The sequence below is a fragment of the Dendrobates tinctorius genome, unplaced genomic scaffold (assembly GCF_039654945.1).
Source record: "Dendrobates tinctorius isolate UK_male_01 unplaced genomic scaffold, ASM3965494v1 ptg000321l, whole genome shotgun sequence".
NCBI lineage: Eukaryota > Metazoa > Chordata > Amphibia > Anura > Dendrobatidae > Dendrobates > Dendrobates tinctorius.
This window is the reverse complement of record NW_027361988.1, coordinates 1,996,214-2,010,958: the sequence shown is the minus strand read 5'-3', so window position 1 is coordinate 2,010,958 and position 14,745 is coordinate 1,996,214. Positions and strand designations below refer to the sequence as shown.

Sequence of the window (14,745 nt, the reverse complement as noted above, 5' to 3'; positions counted from 1 at the left end):
TTCCCCATTTTCCTTAACCCCTTCACGACTAGTACGGTGCAGGTAGCTTCTCTCCCTTTGATGTCGGCTCAAGTGGTGAGCCCGCATCTTTCCCAGGTTTTGACTTTCTGACTATTAATAAAATCTGTGTATACCAGTGTCTGTTCACATTGGACCAAAGTACCGATGAAACAGGGAGTAAAGGTTCTAATCTTTTGACTATATATAAAATCTATGTATACTAGTGCTTGCTCATATTGGTATAATAGGGTCTATAGGTTTTGACCTTTCAACTATATACAAAACCTGTGCATATTAGTGCCTGTTCACATTGGTCCATAATACCGATATAATAGGGTCCATAGGTTTTGACCGTTGATTAGATATAAAACCTGTGTATACCAGCGCCAGTTCACATTGGACCAAAATATCGGTATAATTTGAAATCTTGTGGATTAGATATATAAAATCTGGGTTCATGAGTGCCTGTTCACATTGGACCAAAACATCGGTACAATTTTATTGACATTGGCTATGCAATGTTTAACCTTTTTATGACATCTGGGTTTTGTGTGTTAGGCCGGGGTCACACTAACCGACGCAAAATACGGTCAGTATTTTACATGCGTAATACGGATGAATGACCCCTAAACAGTGCTCCGTATGTCATCCGTAAGCAAGGTGTGGTCGCGTATTTTGCGCATGTAAGCATCCGTATGTAATCCGTATGGCGAGATTTTCTCGCAGGCTTGCAAAATGGACATGTAATGGAGCCCTATGACAGGGTTTATAACATAAACCAAAGAATAGATATAGACACACAGAATGCATATACATGTATATATATATGTATTCTATGTGTCTATATCTATTCTTTTCTTTCTTTATTAAACCTGTCAGTGTGAGTTTACTGTATCGCGCACCGAATTGCCGGCTTTTCTAAAAGACACCGGGTGCGTATTTCTCGCAGGTCACATGTGTGGTCCGTGTGTAATCCGTATTTTTTGCGCACCCATAGACTTGCATTGGTGTACTACGGCCGTAGTACGCTGACAGTCCCAGCATGCTGCGATTGGCACGGAGCGTAGAATACGGATGAGAAATATACGGCTGGTGCGAGGGACCCCATAGAGAATCATTGGTCCGTGTCTAATGCGTGCTTTTAGCGCCTCTCACTCGCCCGTATTCCTCGCCAATGTGACCCCGGCCTTATCGTTCCACTATTTCAACACCGGTATATTGACACCTTTTTTTTTTTTCTTTGTGGTCATTAGATGTGTAGCTGTGTCGTAAATGCAGACGCAGCAGAGAGATCTCTAAGTCTCTGGAATGAGCTGTGAATAGCGGTTATCCTGCGTAAGCGCAATCAGTCAGACAGTCTTAGATCTTATACCGTGCCAGTCACTTTCGGGGTACGTACGCTGGCACCTGCGCTCTGGATGGAATTCAGCCCTGACAGGGGTTATACAATGCAATCATTGGCCGCCTATGTGTCCTACAGCCTCTTTGGTAGGTGTTAGCGCAGCTGCGCTCGATTACTAATCTAATTGATGTGTAAAAGACACAACTAACAGTCAGTACCCCTGATGAAGCCACAACTGGTGGCGGCACGCGGCGGGGCTCTGGACGCTCAGGCTCCACGCCACCTCTGACTCGTAATTTTTATATGATTAATTTAAAGCTGAGCTCAGTATTCTTTGCAGGCGGCTATTGTTAGCCTGTGCTATCTAATTTCAGCATGCCTGATGAATCGTGACAATTTGAGTTATCTTAGGGAAGTATGCATACCTCTTAGGATGTTGCTAATATCATTGTATTAGGGGGCTACTAAAGCCGGATAGTGTTTTTGGGCTTGTTAGCACGTTTTTTACAGGCGTATTATATTCTCTGCTACCTGGTTCAAATCAATTATCTGTATGCACAATACATGCTGTCTTACTGCTGTTTAACTCCTTTGTGACCACTTGTATTTATGGTATGTGCTTCATTCATTCTTATGAACTAGTCTTTGTACATAGCCTTTATATTGTGGTCTGCTGTCTATATACACACTTGGTTCTCTATTGAGTTACTGAATGTGGAGCCATGAGGGTCTGGCTCTATTTTGAGCCTAGATTTTCATGTCACACGTGTGACCAATTTTAATGTTTTTAATGATTGGGTGTTTTGGTTTGTGTGTCTAAATAAAGATTGTTACAATTTTTGCTAAATCCTATGTTGGGTGATCCCCAGTGTGTGGCCTGGGAGAGATCTGATCATCACCTGTATGTAGCAGAGCCGACCGAGTTATGGCCGCTTCTAGTCTCCCATGGAAACTAATGAAGCAGGCCAAAAGTTACAAAAAAAGTTTTTAAAAATATTAAAAAAATATAAAAGTTCAAATTCCCCCCCCCCCCCTTTCGCCCTATTCAAAATAGAACAATAGAAAAATCAAACATACTTAAATTTGGTATTGCCGAGTTCAGAATCGCCCGATCTATCAATAAAAAAAGGAATAACCCGATCAGTTGACGGCGTAGTGAGAAAAAGAGTCAAAATGCCAGAATTAAGGTTTTTTGGTCGCCGCGAAATTGAATTAAAATGCAATAACGGATGATCAAAAGATCGTATCTGCACCAACATGGGATCAATAAAAACATCAGCTGGGCGCACAAACAATAAGCCCTCACCCAACCCAAGATCATGAAAATGGCGCAATGTTTTTTCCCAAAAAATTTTGGATTTTTTTTCACCACTTAAATACAAAAGAACTGAGACCTGTTTGGTGTCTATGAACCTGTAATGACCTGGAGAATCATAATGGCAGGGCAGTCTTAGCATTTGGGGAATATGGTAGAAAGTAAATCCAAAAAAAGTTGTGGAGTTGCACTTTTTTTTGCAATGTCACCGCACTTGGAATTTTTTCCCCATTTTTGAGTACACGATATGGTGAAACCAATGATGTCGTTCCAAAGCACAACTTGTTCCGCAAAAAACAAGCCCTAACATGGCCATACTGACGGAAACATAAAAAAGTTATGGCTGTGGGAAGAAGGGGGGCGAAAAACAGAAACGCAAAAATGAAAAAGGGCAAGGTCTGTAAGGGGTTAAAAAAAAACCCTATTTTTCCTTCCCCATTCTCCCCTTTATTCTGCCTCTCTCTTTCATGACTTTACATTTCTCTTTTTTGCTGTTGTTTGGTTCTTGTCTGTATTACTGGGTATTTATAATCGGTCTCTCCCCTTTTTCTTTACCCCATTTATGTAAATAAATCCTTAATAAAAACTACTTTACCATAAAAGGCACCCGCTGTGCACCCAAGGCACGCGGCTGATCTGTGCCGATTTGGGGCTTTTCTCTCTCTAATAAAATCGCAGGTAAAAAACTGCAGAAACTTTATTAAGTGCAGAATCAAAGCTTTTCTGTCCTCTAAAAAGCGCAATAAAACCGCGGCTTCACATCTGCACCAAGAACGCATCAAATAAGGGGGAGAAGATCGTTATTGTAGATGGTGCGGATCCTGCAGAAAACAAAAAACACCGTATTTCTGCAATGTGTGAACACGGCCTTACAGACACAAATAAGCCGGGTGTCGTATAGTGACGCTACATAATGAGGAGAACGTTCTGGAGGCTCCGACTGTGAATGACGGCACAAAAAATAATCCCCAGGTCCCACGCACGCAGGACCAGAGACCCAGGAATCCACCTGCTCATCTCTAGTCCCAACTGTCCCGGATACAGCAGACAGTCCCGGATTTGGGTCTACGCCCTGCAGTCTCAGGCGTCTGCTGAATTTCCCTCACTACCAGTGTCCCTCTGACAACTCCTCCTGCCGGGGGAGAAAGCAGTGGTAAATGGCCGTGGATTAGGGTGAGGCCAAAATTTGCAGCAATGCGCGCTGCATGCTCTGTGCCTCTTTTTGTGTTTCAAAAGTTGTGAGGTGTGCACAGTTACTTGGTGTAACACTGGTGGATGTGGACCCACTGCACCATCAACCAGGCTCCGTACACCTCGTACACACCTGGCTCTGCTCCGTACACCTCGTACACACCCGGATCTGCTCCGTACACCTCGTACACACTCGGCTCTGCTCCGTACACCTCGTACTCAAAAGACTCCGCTCCGTACACCTCGTACTCAAAAGACTCCGCTCCGTACACCTCGTACACACCCGGCTCCGCTCCGTACACACGCGGCTCCGCTCCGTACACACGCGGCTCCGCTCCGTACACCTCATACACACGCGGCTCCGCTCCGTACACCTCGTACACACACGGCTCTGCTCCGTACACCTCGTACTCAAAAGACTCCGCTCCGTACACCTCGAACACACACGGCTCCGCTCCGTACACCTTGTACACACACGGCTCTGCTCCGTACACCTCGTACACACACGGCTCCGCTCCGTACACCTTGTACACACACGGCTCCGCTCCGTACACCTCGTACACACACGGCTCCGCTCCGTACACCTTGTACACACACGGCTCCGCTCCGCACACCTTGTACACACACTGCTCTGCTCCGTACACCTCGTACTCAAAAGACTCCGCTCCGTACACCTCGTACACACACGGCTCCGTACACCTCGTACACACACGGCTCCGCTCCGTACACCTTGTTCACACGGCTCCGCTCTGTACACCTCGTACATACACGGCTCCGCTCCGCACACCTTGTACACACACGGCTCTGCTCCGTACACCTCGTACTCAAAAGACTCCGCTCCGTACACCTCGTACACACACGGCTCCGCTCCGTACACCTCGTACACACGCGGCTCCGCTCCGTACACCTTGTACACACACAGCTCCGCTCCGTACACCTTGTACACACACAGCTCCGCTCCGTACACCTCGTACACACACGGCTCCGCTCCGTATACCTCATATACACACGGCTCCGCTCCGTACACCTCGTACACACACGGCTCCGCTCCGTACACCTTGTACACACACGGCTCCGCTCCGTACACCTCGTACACACACGGCACCGCTCCGTACACTTCGTACACACACGGCTCCGCTCCGTACACCTCGTACACACACGGCTCCGCTCCGTACACCTTGTACACACACGGCTCTGCTACATCCACCCTGTAAACCCCTCCTGACCCCACACAGAAACTTCCCCTCATCCAGCACCATGACAACCAGCACAGCAGAGTCCTGCACACTGAGGCCCCTGATCATGTGACTCCTCCCCTCCTGTGACCTCATCACAGGTCCTGTGTGCACAGAGTGGTCATATATGTGGCAGATGCTCCTGGACCTTCTGCTTTCTGGGCTGGTTCCTCCTGTGAGTCCTATTAACCCTTTCGCCCCCTGTCTTCTCCTTTCTGACAGGACAATCTCTGAATTCGGACAGTGTGACAGGAATTTCAACAATGTGGAAGGAAGAAATGACAATTTTAGTGTTTCCCTCACAGAAATGTGACTTTTCCCCCCAATGTATCATTGTCCTAAAGGTGACAGGAGCGCTGAGGCCGCACAGTGCGCCGTGTCTCCTGAGTGCCGATACCCCACAGGCTCGGGAGGGAAGGGACGCCATTGTGGCTGGGATAGACGGCGGACGCCGTGTGACGTGTGAAGAACTCTGACACCAGAACAGCAGAGACCCCACAAGTGGCCCCATGTTACCCCCTCCACCTCTGGGGGGCTCCTCTAGGGGGCAGGGAGGATTATTAACCCTCAGGGGGTCACAGAATTGTGTAACATTGAGCGGAGGAATGAAATGTTCCCACTAAAATGTCGCTCCGTCCCCAAGTCTGTAATTATCACACGGGAGAAGAGGAGAAAACAGAAACCACTTGTTCCACAATTTCCCCTGAGCGCCGATACCCCATAAGGGGCCAGACACTCCTCAGGAGGGAAGGAGCGCCGTCTGACAGGGCCGAGTCTGCTCTTATGGTGTTAGGGGGTCACATTATCAGAGCCCCCAATAAGAGGCGCCATGTTACACCCGCCACCTCTCAATTACTCATCTTTCTCTCAGAATTTTGCACCATTGGGCGATGAGGAAAAAATAATTACATTTTACCACAAAAATAGTTTTCTCCCCAGAGCAGCCATAGAAGCTGTCAGTGCTGAGAGAGAGACTGGATTGTTACAGCTGCCTGAAGAAGGAGCCGCTGTGCTCTGCAAGCTGCAAACATACTATTATCTGGTTATAAAGGCGTCACTCCTAGAATACTTATATCATCATTGGGCAGAAAAGTCTTCACATCCATCTTGTAATATAGGAAAGTCTAAGGCCAGAAATAAACCCCATAAATCACTGTACATGGAGACTTTGGGGTCAGATCATTTCTGTCCGTTGTGTTTGTGGAAACTAAAAATCTTTTCTAAAAGCCTCAAACTTCTGTGTGTGACTCAGAGCTGAGATCTAACGTGAGAGAAGATTCCAGTGCGGGAAGATGGGAAACCTTCATATAGACGGCCGGTGGGGATGGAGGCAGTGACCGACTCTGGCCAAATCTGTCTCTAGAGCCGCAGTAGAAGATGGAGATGTCGTCCTCATCATGAAGGAGTTATTTCTCATGTCGCGTGTAATGAATATCTCCTGCAGTATTGCTAATGCCGATTCCAGTGTCGGTAATGAGACGAGAATTAGCGTTATGGAAGATGAGTCTATGAGGAACGTGTTCAGCTGCCGACTCCGAGGAGGAAACTGCTTGTTGTCTGTGGCCTAAATATATAGGTCTTACATAAGTTCCCTTCATCCAGCACAGCAGAGTCCTGCACACAGGGAGGCCCCTGATCATGTGACCCCTGACTCCTCCCCTCCTGTCACCTCATCACATGTCCTGTGCACATAGCAGCCATATATGTGGAGTGCGGCTCTGCAGGTTAGTGATGGGCAGTCCGGCTCTTCTGGCTCCTTTCCCCATTTTTCTCACTCCTGTCCCTTCACTATAAAGCCTGGGCCTCATTATACAGCTGTACGGGGGTCTAGTGAAGGCTTTTTAGCCCTTTCCTCAGTCTAGCTCCTGGGAACAGGCCCTCACTCCTGTCCCTTCACTATAAAGCCTGGACCTCATTATACAGCTGTACAGGGGTCTAGTGAAGGCTTTTTAGCCCTTTCCTCAGTCTGTAGCTCCTGGGCACAGGCCCTCACTCCAGTCCCTTCACTATAAAGCCTGGGCCTCATTATACAGCTGTACAGGGGTCTAGTGAAGGCTTTTTAGCCCTTTCCTCAGACTGTAGCTCCTGGGAACAGGCCCTCACTCCTGTCCCTTCACTATAAAGCCTGGGCCTCATTATACAGCTGTACAGGGGTCTAGTGAAGGCTTTTTAGCCCTTTCCTCAGTCTGTAGCTCCTGGGCACAGGCCCTCACTCCTGTCCCTTCACTATAAAGCCTGGGCCTCATTATACAGCTGTACAGGGGTCTAGTGAAGGCTTTTTAGCCCTTTCCTCAGTCTGTAGCTCCTGGGCACAGGCCCTCACTCCTGTCCCTTCACTATAAAGCCTGGGCCTCATTATACAGCTGTACGGGGGTCTAGTGAAGGCTTTTTAGCCCTTTCCTCAGTCTGTAGCTCCTGGGAACAGGCCCTCACTCCTGTCCCTTCACTATAAAGCCTGGGCCTCATTATACAGCTGTACAGGGGTCTAGTGAAGGCTTTTTAGCCCTTTCCTCAGTCTGTAGCTCCTGGGAACAGGCCCTCACTCCTGTCCCTTCACTATAAAGCCTGGGCCTCATTATACAGCTGTACAGGGGTCTAGTGAAGGCTTTTTAGCCCTTTCCTCAGTCTGTAGCTCCTGGGCACAGGCCCTCACTCCTGTCCCTTCACTATAAAGCCTGGGCCTCATTATACAGCTGTACGGGGGTCTAGTGAAGGCTTTTTAGCCCTTTCCTCAGACTGTAGCTCCTGGGAACAGGCCCTCACTCCTGTCCCTTCACTATAAAGCCTGGGCCTCATTATACAGCTGTACGGGGGTCTAGTGAAGGCTTTTTAGCCCTTTCCTCAGTCTGTAGCTCCTGGGCACAGGCCCTCACTCCTGTCCCTTCACTATAAAGCCTGGGCCTCATTATACAGCTGTACAGGGGTCTAGTGAAGGCTTTTTAGCCCTTTCCTCAGTCTGTAGCTCCTGGGCACAGGCCCTCACTCCTGTCCCTTCACTATAAAGCCTGGGCCTCATTATACAGCTGTACGGGGGTCTAGTGAAGGCTTTTTAGCCCTTTCCTCAGTCTGTAGCTCCTGGGAACAGGCCCTCACTCCTGTCCCTTCACTATAAAGCCTGGGCCTCATTATACAGCTGTACGGGGGTCTAGTGAAGGCTTTTTAGCCCTTTCCTCAGTCTGTAGCTGCTGGGCACAGGCCCTCACTCCTGTCCCTTCACTATAAAGCCTGGGCCTCATTATACAGCTGTACAGGGGTCTAGTGAAGGCTTTTAAGCCCTTTCCTCAGTCTGTAGCTCCTGGGCACAGGCCCTCACTCCTGTCCCTTCACTATAAAGCCTGGGCCTCATTATACAGCTGTACGGGGGTCTAGTGAAGGCTTTTTATCCCTTTCCTCAGACTGTAGCTCCTGGGATCAGGCCCTCACTCCTGTCCCTTCACTATAAAGCCTGGGCCTCATTATACAGCTGCACAGGGGTCTAGTGAAGGCTTTTTAGCCCTTTCCTCAGACTGTAGCTCTTGGTAACAGACCCTCACTCCTGTCACTTCACTATAAAGCCTGGGCCTCATTATACAGCTGTACAGGGGTCTAGTGAAGGCTTTTTAGCCCTTTCCTCAGTCTCTAGCTCCTGGGCACAGGCCCTCACTCCTGTCCCTCCACTATAAAGCCTGGGCCTCATTATACAGCTTACAGGGTTCTAGTGAAGGCTTTTTAGCCCTTTCCTCAGTCTCTAGCTCCTGGGATCAGGCCCTCACTCCTGTCCCTTCACTATAAAGCCTGGGCCTCATTATACAGCCGTACAGGGGTCTAGTGAAGGCTTTTTAGCCCTTTCCTCAGACTAGCTCCTGGGCACAGGCCCTCACTCCTGTCCCTTCACTATAAAGCCTGGGCCTCATTATACGGCTGTACAGGGGTCTAGTGAAGGCTTTTTAGCCCTTTCCTCAGACTGTAGCTCCTGGAAACAGGCCCTCACTCCTGTCCCTTCACTATAAAGCCTGGGCCTCATTATACAGCTGTACAGGGGTCTAGTGAAGGCTTTTTAGCCCTTTCCTCAGACTGTAGCTCCTGGGAACAGGCCCTCACTCCTGTCCCTTCACTATAAAGCCTGGGCCTCATTATACGGCTGTACAGGGGTCTAGTGAAGGCTTTTTAGCCCTTTCCTCAGTCTCTAGCTCCTGGGCACAGGCCCTCACTCCTGTCCCTTCACTATAAAGCCTGGGTCTCATTATACAGCTGTACAGGGGTCTAGTGAAGGCTTTTTAGCCCTTTCCTCAGACTGTAGCTCCTGGGATCAGGCCTTCACTCCTGTCCCTTCACTATAAAGCCTTGGTCTCATTATACAGCTGTACAGGGGTCTAGTGAAGGCTTCATAGCCCTTTCCTCAGACTGTAGCTCCTGGGATCAGGCCTTCACTCCTGTCCCTTCACTATAAAGCCTTGGCCTCATTATACAGCTTCTACAGGGGTCTAGTGAAGGCTTTTTAGCCCTTTCCTCAGACTGTAGCTCCTGGGATCAGGCCTTCACTCCTGTCCCTTCACTATAAAGCCTTGGCCTCATTATACAGCTGTACAGGGGTCTAGTGAAGGCTTTTTAGCCCTTTCCTCAGACTGTAACTCCTGGGAACAGGCCCTCTCTCCCGTACCTTCACTATAAAGTGTGGGGTGCAGCACGCAAGCATCCCATAAGCAAAGCATCACAGAAGCTAAGCATCCAGCAAAACGGCAGTTATACATGGCAGTTAGTCAGGGCAGGAGTCAGGTAACCCACACTTTGCTCTCCCCTTTAACCATGTGCTTTATTTTTATCTTCCTGTGTTCCCTTGCCATCCACATTCATCACCCTATCCCCCCTCCATCATGACTCGTACACATCAGCCCCTCTATACTTCCCTTTCCCATGTACAGCTCACATGTGCTCCTCACCTTCCTGAGAAACCTCAGCCCATCTTGCCCAAACACATCGCAGAAAAAAACTACTTACAATTCCAACAACTATTTGCTCTTTATCTTCCTACTCCTACTGATTTCAGGGGACATCTCCCCCAACCCTGGTCCACCATCCCCCAACCTCAACCCCTACCACATATCGAAACCATAATAATCTTATTAACATTACTTGCACTCCCTCATCTCCATCTTTTAATTGTGCCCTCTGGAATCCACGGTCTGCTTGTAACAAGCTTCCTTTCCTACACAACTACTTTTTGAACAACTCTCTTAATCTGTTGGCCCTCACTGAAACCTGGATTCAGGATTCTGACACTGTCTCTCCTGCTGCCATTTCCTACGGTGGCTTACAATTCTCTCACTCCCCGAGACCCACAAACAGACATGGTGGTGGAGTCAGCATACTCCTGTCCCCACAATGCACTTTCCAGGTCATCCCCCCCGTTCCATCACTCATTCCCTTTTGAGGTCCACACCATCAGGCTCTTCCGTCCCCTCTCCCTCCGGGTAGCGGTCATATACCGGCCCCCAGGCTCACCCACCCACTTCCTTGACCACTTTTCAGCCGGGCTGCCGCACTTCATGTCCTCAGAACTTCCAACCCTCATCCTAGGAGACTTCAACATCCCCATTAACAGCCCTACTTCCACATCTGCATCCCAGCTTCTATCACTAACCACCTCTCTAGGCCTCTCGCAGCTTTCAACCTCTGAGACACACAAGGACAGTAACACCCTTGATCTGGTCTTTGTCCGGCTCTGCTCAATCTCCCACCTAAATAACTCACCGCTTCCACTCTCTGACCACAACATTCTCTCCTTCACACTCACAAATCCTCGCCCACCCCAGCTCACTCCTACCTCCCACACAGTCAGAAATCTACAAGCCATTAACCCTCAGACACTTTCAGATTCCCTACACTCATCACTGTCCCCTATCTCCTCTTTTTCCTGTCCTAATCTGGCTGTTCATCACTACAATGACACGCTTAGAAGCACCCTTGACCAAGTAGCTCCCCTCACCCTCAGAACCTCCAAACACTGAGTAAAACAGCCCTGGCTCACATCACAAACTCATCTTCTCCAGCGATGCTCTAGGAGTGCTGAACGCCTATGGAGAAAAACCCTCACACCAGAAGACTTCATCCACTTCAAATTTATGTTAAGAACCTATAACGCTGCCCTTCACCTCGCCAAACAGACCTACTTCACCACCCTGATCTCCTCACTAGTCAACAACCCCAAGAAACTTTTTGACACTTTTCACTCCCTCCTCAGGCCAAAAGCACAAGCCCCTATCACAGACATTTGTGCTGATGACCTGGCCTCCCACTTTACAGAAAAAATAGATAATATCCGTCAGGAAATCTGCTCCCAACCACCAAGTCCTGTGACTCCCATCCCTTCCTGCATCTTCCCTGGCTCACTTTCCACATTTGATCCCATCACAGAAGAAGAAGTCTCCAGACTCCTCTCTTCTTCTCGTCCGACTACATGCACTACCGACCCCATGCCCTCACATCTCCTCCAGTCTCTCTCTCCAGTCGTCACAACCCACCTAACTACAATCTTTAATCTCTCCCTCTCCTCGGGCATTTTCCCATCCTCCTTCAAACACGCCATTGTTACTCCATTACTAAAGAAACCTGCTCTTGACCCATCCTGCACAAACAACTACAGACCAGTCTCCAATCTCCCCTTCATCTCTAAACTTTTGGAGCGCCTAGTTTACTCTCGCCTTACCCGTTACCTCTCCACTCACTCCCTTCTAGACCCTTCACAGTCCGGCTTCCGCCCCCTACATTCGACTGAAACTGCACTTATCAAAGTGACCAATGACCTTCTGACAGAAAAACGTAACGGTGACCACTCTCTGCTCATTCTTCTCGATCTATCTGCAGCTTTCGACACTGTTGACCACCATCTCCTACTCTCTAGGCTCCAGTCACTAGGCATTAAGGACACTGCACTCTCCTGGTTCTCTTCTTATCTCTCTGACCACTCCTTCAGTGTTTTGTTCTCTGGCTCCACGTCATCTCCTCTTCCTCTTGCTGTCGGGGTACCTCAGGGCTCAGTCCTTGGCCCCCTTCTTTTCTCTCTCTACACGGCCCCAATTGGATAGACCATCAGCAGATTTGGCTTTCAGTACCATCTTTATGCTGATGACACACAACTATGTACGTATTCCCCCGACCTTACCCCCTCTGTACTACAGAACGCCAGTGACTGTCTGTCCGCAGTCTCCAACGTCATGTCCACTCTCTATCTGAAACTCAACCTCTCTAAAACTGAACTTCTTCTGCTCCCGCCGTCTACTAACCTCCCTTAAATCTGACATTTCCCTCTCCTTGGGTAGAACCACAATAACAACCCTGCAGAAGGCGCGCTGTCTGGGTGTTATGTTTGACACCAATCTCTACTTCACATCCCATGTACAATCTCTTGGCCGCTCTTGCCGCTTACACCTAAAGAACATCTCTAGAATTCGCCCTTTTCTCACCATGGAAACAACAAAAACCCTCACTGTAGCATTGATCCACTCCCGCCTGGATTACTGCAATGCTCTATTAATTGTCCTCCCCGTCACTCGACTATCCCCTCTCCAGTCCATAATGCAGCAGCCAGTGTCATCCATCTGGCTAAGCGGTACTCGGACGTGTCCGCTCTTCGTCAGTCATTACACTGGCTGCCCATTCATTATAGGATCCGATTCAAAGTACTTGTTCTCACCCACAAAGCTCTCCATGGTGCGGCACCCCCCTACATCTCCTCCCTCATTTCTTTCTATCGGCCTAGCCAATCGCTGCGCTCTGCAAACGACTTTCGACTAACCTCTGCACTAATCCGTACCTCCCACTCCCGACTCCAAGACTTCTCCCGTGCTGCTCCTATACTCTGGAATGCTCTACCCCAAGAAATTAGGACTAACCACAGTTTTAGGCGCTCCTTCAAAACACATTTGTTCAGAGTGGCTTATCACGTTCGCTAATCAAAGTCATTCTATGTGTAAGTGTGTGTGTGTAGCCCATTCACTATCTTCATCCATCCTTCACTCCGTCAAGATGGCTGGACCATCATTGTAAATATACAATTGTAAATTCACACCTGTACTTTGTATCTCCCCCACCTCATTGTAGATTGTAAGCTCTCACGAGCAGGGTCATCTTATTTCGTCCTATTTTGCTTTAATTATTGTATTGTTGTTGTTACTTATGACTTGTGTTTTGAAACTGTTAAACTGTAAAGCGCTGCAGAATATGTTGGCGCTATATAAATAAAGATTATTATTATTATTGAAGATTACAGTGCGGGGAAGCCGGGAAACCTTCATATAGACGGCCGGTGGGGATGGAGGCAGTGACCGACTCTGGCCACATCTGTCTCTAGAGCCGCAGTAGAAGATGAAGATGTCGTCCTCATCATGAAGGAGTTATTTCTCATGTCGCGTGTAATGAATATCTCCTGCAGTATTGCTGATGCCGATTCCAGTGTCGGTAATGAGACGAGAATTAGCGTTATGGAAGATGAGTCTATGAGGAACGTGTTCAGCTGCCGACTCCGAGGAGGAAACTGCTTGTTGTCTGGGGCCTAAATATATAGGTTTTATTAGTAGATGTCAGGGAAGAAAACTAAACCCTGTAAGATAATAAATCTCCTCATATGTTTCCCTTATTATCTCCAGTAATTGTATTATTACACAGGATTCTTATGATGTTACATCGGATCATCTTCTTCTCATTCAGGTCTCTACAATATCGGATCCTCTCAGTGAAGATCTTCTACAGAAGAGAATTTTCCTGATTTACCCATCAAGGATGGATATGGACAGAGACAAGATGGCGGAGAGGATATTGCACCTCACCCTAGAGATCCTCTTCCGTCTCACTGGAGAGGTGAGAGATTCTGATGACGTCACATTACATCATTCTTATCTACGGGAATAACAGGAGGACAGAACTGGAGAGGTGAGGACTCTGGAAATGTCTGTAGTGAGATTTATTAATGTGTCTCTCCATAACCAGGATTACACAGTGGTGAAGAAGACCTCTAGTGATTGCTGTCAGGACCCTGTGTCTGAGGGATGGTGAAAACCCCTGAGCCCAATCACGGGGCCTCCACCTCACCCCCTGATCCATGAGGACATCAATGACCAGAAGATCCTAGAACTCATCTACAAGATGATTGAGCTGCTGACTGGAGAGGTGACACTGCTGGGAATGCTGGGACATTATACAGTAACACTATGAAGGGATCGGGGGGATGACGGTATCATTGTATGTGTCAGGTTCCTATAAGGTGTCAGGATGTCGCTGTCTATTTCTCCATGGAGGAGTGGGAGTATTTAGAAGGACACAGAGATCTGTACAAGGACATCATAATGGAGGTTCCCCAGCCCCTCACATCACCAGGTAATAGACAGGACTAATTACACACGGCCTATAGTTATCTGTATGTAGAGAATGAATTCAGTCCCTGTATGTGTTTCCTCCAGATCTGTCCAGTGAGAGGACAACACCAGAGAGATGTCCCCGTCCTCTTCTTCCACAGGACTGTAACCAAGAAGATCCCAGTGCTCCTCAGGATCATCAGGTAGATGGAGAGAAGGTGTCAGGAGATCTCCCCTATGATGTGTAGACGGCTGTGAAGGTCTTGTGCTCAGTCTTGTTTTATCCCCCAGTATTATATGTTTTATACTTGTGTAATGAGAACGGTGGAGATG

General features: G+C 48.3%; 1 protein-coding gene and 1 long non-coding RNA gene across 2 annotated transcripts in view; both read left to right on the top strand.

Moving 5' to 3' along the window:
* LOC141073962 (uncharacterized) overlaps window positions 1–14,745 on the top strand; it is a 59,778-nt gene that overhangs the window by 28,718 nt on the left and 16,315 nt on the right. The window lies entirely within an intron of this gene.
* LOC141073992 (uncharacterized) lies at window positions 1,580–14,219 on the top strand. Its single transcript, XR_012227108.1, has 3 exons — window positions 1,580–1,634; window positions 13,769–13,918; window positions 14,048–14,219. It is a non-coding gene; the product is annotated as an uncharacterized lncRNA (long non-coding RNA).